At 52.9% G+C, this 6,445-nt stretch overlaps 1 pseudogene; it reads left to right on the forward strand.

The window, feature by feature from the left end:
* The first annotated feature begins 727 nt into the window (after positions 1 to 727).
* On the forward strand, positions 728 to 2,380 carry LOC144139710 (uncharacterized; annotated as a pseudogene).
* Positions 2,381 to 6,445: the final 4,065 nt, after the last annotated feature.

Raw genomic sequence — 6,445 nt, forward strand, 5'->3', positions numbered from 1 at the left:
TTTCTGGCACGCAATAGAAGCGAACGAACGCCTCATCCTGCTGCACATCGTTGACGAGGATGCCCCGAGCAATAAATATTCCTTCACGATCAAGCCGGATTTGAGCATAGTCTTTCATTATTTGAAGGCCCCGACTCAGAAGCTCGGACGTAACATCTCGATTCCCGATTTAGCGTCAGGGAAGAGAGAAGTTATGGAGGTCCTTGAGGCTATTGAGAAATGGGACCGCGACCTGATTTCGACAGCTACCACCTCGAAGGGAGATACGGTAGAAATTGTGCGTGCGCTGCTTGCCAAGCTGTGTGAAAAGGAAGAAAAGGGCGATGTCCACACAGTCAAGTTTTTGATTGAGCAGCTCAACCTTTTGTCCGAGAAAAAGGTGCGAATACGCTACTCGCCCGACGTCATGGTGTTCGCCTGCGTACTTTTTACCATTTCGCCTCACGCTTACCGGTACATCCGCAGCTCCGGACATATCATTCCTCCGCATCCTGTAACCATCCGATCAGTAACCTCGTCATACAAAATGAACCCTCAGCTTGAGCACAGGCCGTCTACCTTTCTGAGATACATGGCGAAGAGGATATCGGACCTGGACGATCGCCAACGCGTTGTTACGCTAATGCTGGACGAAATCTACATGAAGCCTTTTTTTGAGTACAAAGGCAGAAACATCACTGGCATTGCGCACAACTCACCAGAGGCGGCAAACAGCGCTCTTGTTTTGATGGTTCAGAGCCTCACGTCAAAATTCAAAGAGGTAGCCCATATAGTGCCTGTCCGATCTGCAGACGGGAAGTTCCTGCACGAGGTGCTGAAAGAAGTCATTTTTGGTTTGTAGAAGATTGGCTACAAAGTTAGTATGCGTTGTAAACGACAACAACAAAATCAACAGGAAAGCTATGGAGCATTTTGATCTGTCTTCGCCAACTTGCTCGTCTTCGGAGACTCGCTTTGTTTATGAGCATCCGTGTGATCCTGCAAGGCCATTGTTTTTTGTGATAGACCCAGTTCATATTTTGAAGTGCATCCGAAACAACTGGCTGAAGCAAAGTAATGACCAGCGGTGCTTTTTTTTTCCCGAGATGGATTCAGAACACACAACCGAGCAGCGCATGTTGACGGCATCATTTCAAACCATCAGAGATGTGTACAACGCTGAGGTTGGTCAGGTACTCAGGCATGCTCACACGCTGAGTCTGAAAGGGCCCTTCCGACAGACATTGAAAAACAAAATGTAAAACTTGCGCTGCAGATATTCCACAACTCCCTCCCTCCCACCCTGCGAGCCCTTCAATCGAAGCACAACCTTCAGTTTGTTGAGGGAACCGCGGCTTTCATTGATATTGTGCTGACGTGGTGGAGGATTGTGAATGTCCAGACACCATTCAAGGGGAAAAGGCTAAGGGATGAGCTCCAAAGCCCGGTGTCTTTTCTAGATGACCCGCAAGTGGACTTCCTATACAACCTTTTGGACTGGCTCGACGAGTGGAAGAATCGAACTGCGCAGTACGACAGCGGCAAGTTGACCAAGGAAACTCACGCTGCTCTCCACCAAACAACTCATGGACTCGTGGAAATTGCTAGGTACTGCCTCACCGACCTCAACATGCTCTAAGTCCTGTTTGGCAAGATCCAAACCGACAGCCTGGAAGACCGCTTTGGAAAATGCAGGCAACTCGCAGGCTCGCAGTACCACGTGTCCATACGACAAATCTACGAGGGCGAAAACAAGATTCATTTGCAAAGCACGCGGCCGACTGTCAGTAAACCTTCCCAGCACGAGAGTCACAGAGACGAGCAGTGGAAAGACCTTGACCGAGACGAGGGTGCAGCACGCGCTAACTATAATGTGGTTGTCACGCAAGACACCTTGTCTAAGATGAAGGACATCATTCCGGTATTGGTGTACGTGGCAGGATACTACGTTTACTCCACCTTGAGAAGGCTGAAATGCGAGAAGTGCAGGGACATCTTAACCATTGACAAGGAAGTCACTGTTTCCGTGGAGGATCCCAACTACGACCCTGTGAAGGAGCTTGACCGAGGAGGACTCGTGCATTCCTCAATATTTGCTATCAACGCCGTTGCACACAGCTACGCAGTCGTTGAGGAATTGTCAAGACGAGACGACTTCTTAACCATTCCCAATCAGCGTCAAGTGGCGACAAATCTCACTGTGGATCTACTCACTTAGGCTGACCCATCTGATTTCGATGGATGTGATGCTGGACACACGAAGGAGATTGTCCTTAAGTACATTTTGTGGTGCAGTTCGAACATTTTGCTGAAAAACTTCTGCTCCAGAATGAATGATGACATTCGTGACGCCAGTGAAAAATCGAAGAAACGGAAGCTTCAAACACTGAGCAAAAAGTAGAATGGATGTGATTTTCTCCCCGGAATAAGTCGTACTTGATGGTCAAGATGTCGAAATCATTCGTCTGATTCTCTCGATCGCCGTGGCGGTAAAGCTAGAACACCAAAACTTTCACAAGCCGGGTGCAGTACTTTGTTACTCCGTGGAGCAATGCTACGATGCTCAGTGAGATTTTTTTCACAAATCCTTTATTCGGTCTAATTTAGCCGGAGCAACTGCGAACGCGGGAGCATTGGTTCTGCTAAAACGCGCACGAAACACTGGCTTTCCGTCGCATTCGCCGGCGTAAATGGGCCCCCGCCCTCTGACGTCACCGCGGCAGCCCTACGGCCTGGAAATCTAGTCGGTGTTGCTTCTACTCGTCACTTGGACATCAAAGAAGAAGGAAGGGGGAGGGGGGAAGGGAGCCGTCGCGTTCGCTTTGAAGGAACTGGATGTCGGGGTGGAGGAAATTTGATGCTTTTCCGAAACTAAACAGCGGTAGTCTACACTACGCAAAGACTTTGTATGTCTATGTCTTTACATTGTTTACATGTCTGTACGTCTGTATTGTTGTCTGTATTCTTGTGTCTACACCATTGTTGTGTCTATACCGTTTTTTTGACCTTCCCCTTATGTAACACCCCGCAAGGGCTCCCTGAGGGAAACCTCTACGATGACGATGCTGAACAACTCAACGGTTCTGCTCGTGAAGTGAAAGTGTGTGGTACCCTTTTATTGTACAGTTTATTGTTCTTTTTGCTTGTTGGCCAATGTTAGGCCCATCGCTGTTGTTCCTGCTGAAATTGTATGAATGCCCCCTGCTATGGTCTCGCCAGAGACTGGTAGTATTGAAAATAAATAAATAAATATCATGAACACGCCACTAGTTTCTCAACGCCAAGCGACACACACTAACAACTAAAGAACACGCACACTTTGCCGAAACGCGACAAAATACATTACACTAAGCATGCACTTTCTACACTCACGTGAAGGGGCTGGAGGCATGATCACTGGCTCACCCAGGAATGCCACGGAGAAAAGCTCGTTGTGAGAAGGCTGATGTGTGCGTGCAGGGCTTTCAACCGGGAAAAGCCCGGTATTAAGCCGGCCGACTTCCCAACTGTGGGTGTCGGCGGAGGGCGTACCGATGCCGGGGCCGGAAGCGACCCGACACACCGGGTGTGCTCGTTTGCCCTGGCGCGAGGTGGTCAGACCCCGGCTTCAACTCTGCCGGCCTACAGTGATAGGCTTTCAGGTCGGCAATGTGAACGCGGCCACTGGCTTTCCCCATCCGGGGATCCTTCAGCTCCTACACACGCTTTGAGAGTCGCCTCTCAACTTGGTAGGGCCCAACCCACTTAGGAGCCAATGCAGTGGAAAACCCCTTGCTGGCGTCGCTAAGAGCGTGACTGCGTTTGAGCACAAAGTCACCTGCCTGATAGCAAATGTTGCGGTAACTGTTGTCTGACTGCGCCTTTTGTTGGGCTCGGGCTACGCCAAGGCTCTTCCGCGCCTTGTCGAAGTCGAGAATGAGCTGGGTGCAGAGTTGCGACGCGTACGAGGAACGATCCAGATGCGCGCTCTCGTCCGAGTCTTGGCGTTGCGTGACAATGGTCAGGGGGTTGGCCAAGTGTCTCCCAAAAGTGAGGTATGTGGGCGAGAATCCCGTTGCATGGCTCTCCGCTGTCCTAACAGCGAAAGCGAGCTCGTTCAGGTGCTCGGCCCAGTCCTTTTGGCTCGTGGCAAAAGCCCTGAGCATTGTTTTCACACTCCTATTGAAGCGTTCTGTCAAATTGGACTCGGGGTGGTAGGGCGACGTGGGACGATGCTCCATCCGCAAGGATGAGCAGGTTTCACGGAAAAGTTGGGCAGTAAAATAGGAGGCATTGTCCGTGATGAGGCGCTCCGGGAAGGCGAAGCGAGTGAATACCTCCATTAACTTGTCCAGCACAGCCCGGGATGTCACCCTACGCAGTGGAAACAATTCCACCCATTTCGTAAAGTGGTTCACCACTACCAAAAGGTGCTGATAGCCGTGCTTGCTTCTGGGGAAAGGCCCCATGAGGTCGCAGGCGGCTATTTGCCACGGCCGCTGGCTGTCAATCGGTTTCATCAGCCCTGGCGGGCGCCCACCGCGTGATTTGACAGACTCACAGGAATGACACCACCGGCAATAGCGAAAAATGTCCGGCCTCATGCCGGGCCACGTGACAGTGCCACTGATCTTCGAAAAGACCTTCGAGCCGCTCAGGTGTCCGGCCAGTGGCTCGTCGTGAGCGTAGCACCGCAGCGCGAACCTCAGACGTTGCGGGATCACCACCTTGAACGGGTCGATAGATTCGTCGTCCGTGGCAACGTATTTCAGCACGAGCTCATCGTTGTCCAGCAGGTACGTATCTTCGGGACTACCAGCAATGCAAGCTGGCTCCGGTCCCTCTGCGCCCGTTGCAAAGCCAGCAACGTCACGGCGCTCCGCCTCCCGCAGGCGTCCGAGAATGTCTCGGCAAAAAGGATCGTCTCGCTGAGCCTGAATGAGCTCTTCCCGGCTGAATATGATCCCGAAAGGAGACCAGGCACGGACCTGAATCTCCGGCGTCGTGGTCTGGGGCTGCCCAAATTCGGCGGGCCGTTTTGGCTTATGAGCGTTGCTGGCGTTCCCTAGAGAGGGTCCAGCTTCTGCACATAGCGCAAATGCAGCGCGTTCTCCTCTCTCGGCGCGGGGCATGACACAGACGGGTTTCCCCTTCGGCGCTCGGGATGCGCTGGCCTCAACAGCAGAGGACCCAGCCACGCTAGCTACGGGTGGTGACAATGCACCAGCTCTGTTCTCCCGTATCGCTGTGCACGGCTTTCCGACTGTGGGCGCCGCCGCAACCACCTCCTCGCCTGCGCTGGCAGGCGAAACATTCGTGTCGGCGCTGGCCGGGAGCGAAAGCGGGGCGTGTGAAAGCGCGTCGGTGACCACATTGCTGCTTCCCTTCCGATACCGCACGGAACAATCGTAGTGCTGTATGAGGAGAGCCCAGCGTGCCAACCGCCCCGAGGGTTCTCGGAGCCGCATCAGCCAAGTGAGCGCGCTGTGGTCCGTTTGCACTACGAATTTCGTCCCGTCCAAATAAACGTCGAATTTCCGCAGCGCAAACACGATAGCGAGGCACTCCCGCTCTGTCACTGAGTACTTCTCAGCGGGGAGAATGGATCGGCTGGCAAAAGCCAGAGGGTGCAGCACACCATCGTATTCCTGAAGGAGGACAGCCCCCAATCCAAGGTCGCTTGCATTCGTTTGTACGACAAACTCCCTGTTCAGGTCGGGCAACCTGAGCTGCGATCTCTGGGCAATAGCACGGGACAGGCTGCGAAACGCACTTTCTTGCTCAGGGCCCCAATGCCACTCAACAGATTTCCCCAATAGCCGCGTCAGGGCAGCCTGGAGTTTAGCGCAGGACGGAATGAATGACCCATAAAAATTGGGCATTCCCAGAAAGCGGCGCGGCCCGCGTACTTCTGCGGATAGCGTGGAGTTTCTCCGTGCTTGGCTCGATGCAGCCACCGCCCAGCGTGAACCCAAGAAGCTGCACATGAGGTTGCGCTATCTGCGCTTTCACCGGATTCAATGTCATCCCTGCTGCCTTGAGCCTACCGAGCACATCTTCCAAGTGACTAGCGTGCTCTTCCAGTGAACGCGAGTATATTGCAATGTCGTCAAGGTAGCACATTGCATGTTACCACCTTGACTCCCTAAGAACCCGGTCCATCAGCCTCTGAAATGTTGCAGGGGCGTTACACAGCCCAAATGGCATACGTGTAAATTCAAACAAACACCGGTGGCAGGTGAACGCTGTCTTACACTGATCCTCCGAATTTATCTCCACCTGCAAGTAACCCTTTGAGGCATCCAGAATGGTGAAATACCTAGCTGACCCCAGGTTCCCCACCATCGAATCGATCGTAGGCAGCGGGTAGGCATCCTTCCGGGTGAGGGAATTCAGCCTACGGTAGTCAACGCACAAGCGAGAACTGCCGTCTTTCTTCTCTACCGGGACTACAGGGGACGCCCAAGGGCTGTCAGAGCGCCTCACC

Source organism: Haemaphysalis longicornis, unplaced genomic scaffold, assembly GCF_048455015.1.
Source record: "Haemaphysalis longicornis isolate Haplotype H1 unplaced genomic scaffold, Haemaphysalis longicornis Haplotype H1 scaffold_5, whole genome shotgun sequence".
Taxonomy (NCBI): Eukaryota; Metazoa; Arthropoda; class Arachnida; order Ixodida; family Ixodidae; genus Haemaphysalis; species Haemaphysalis longicornis.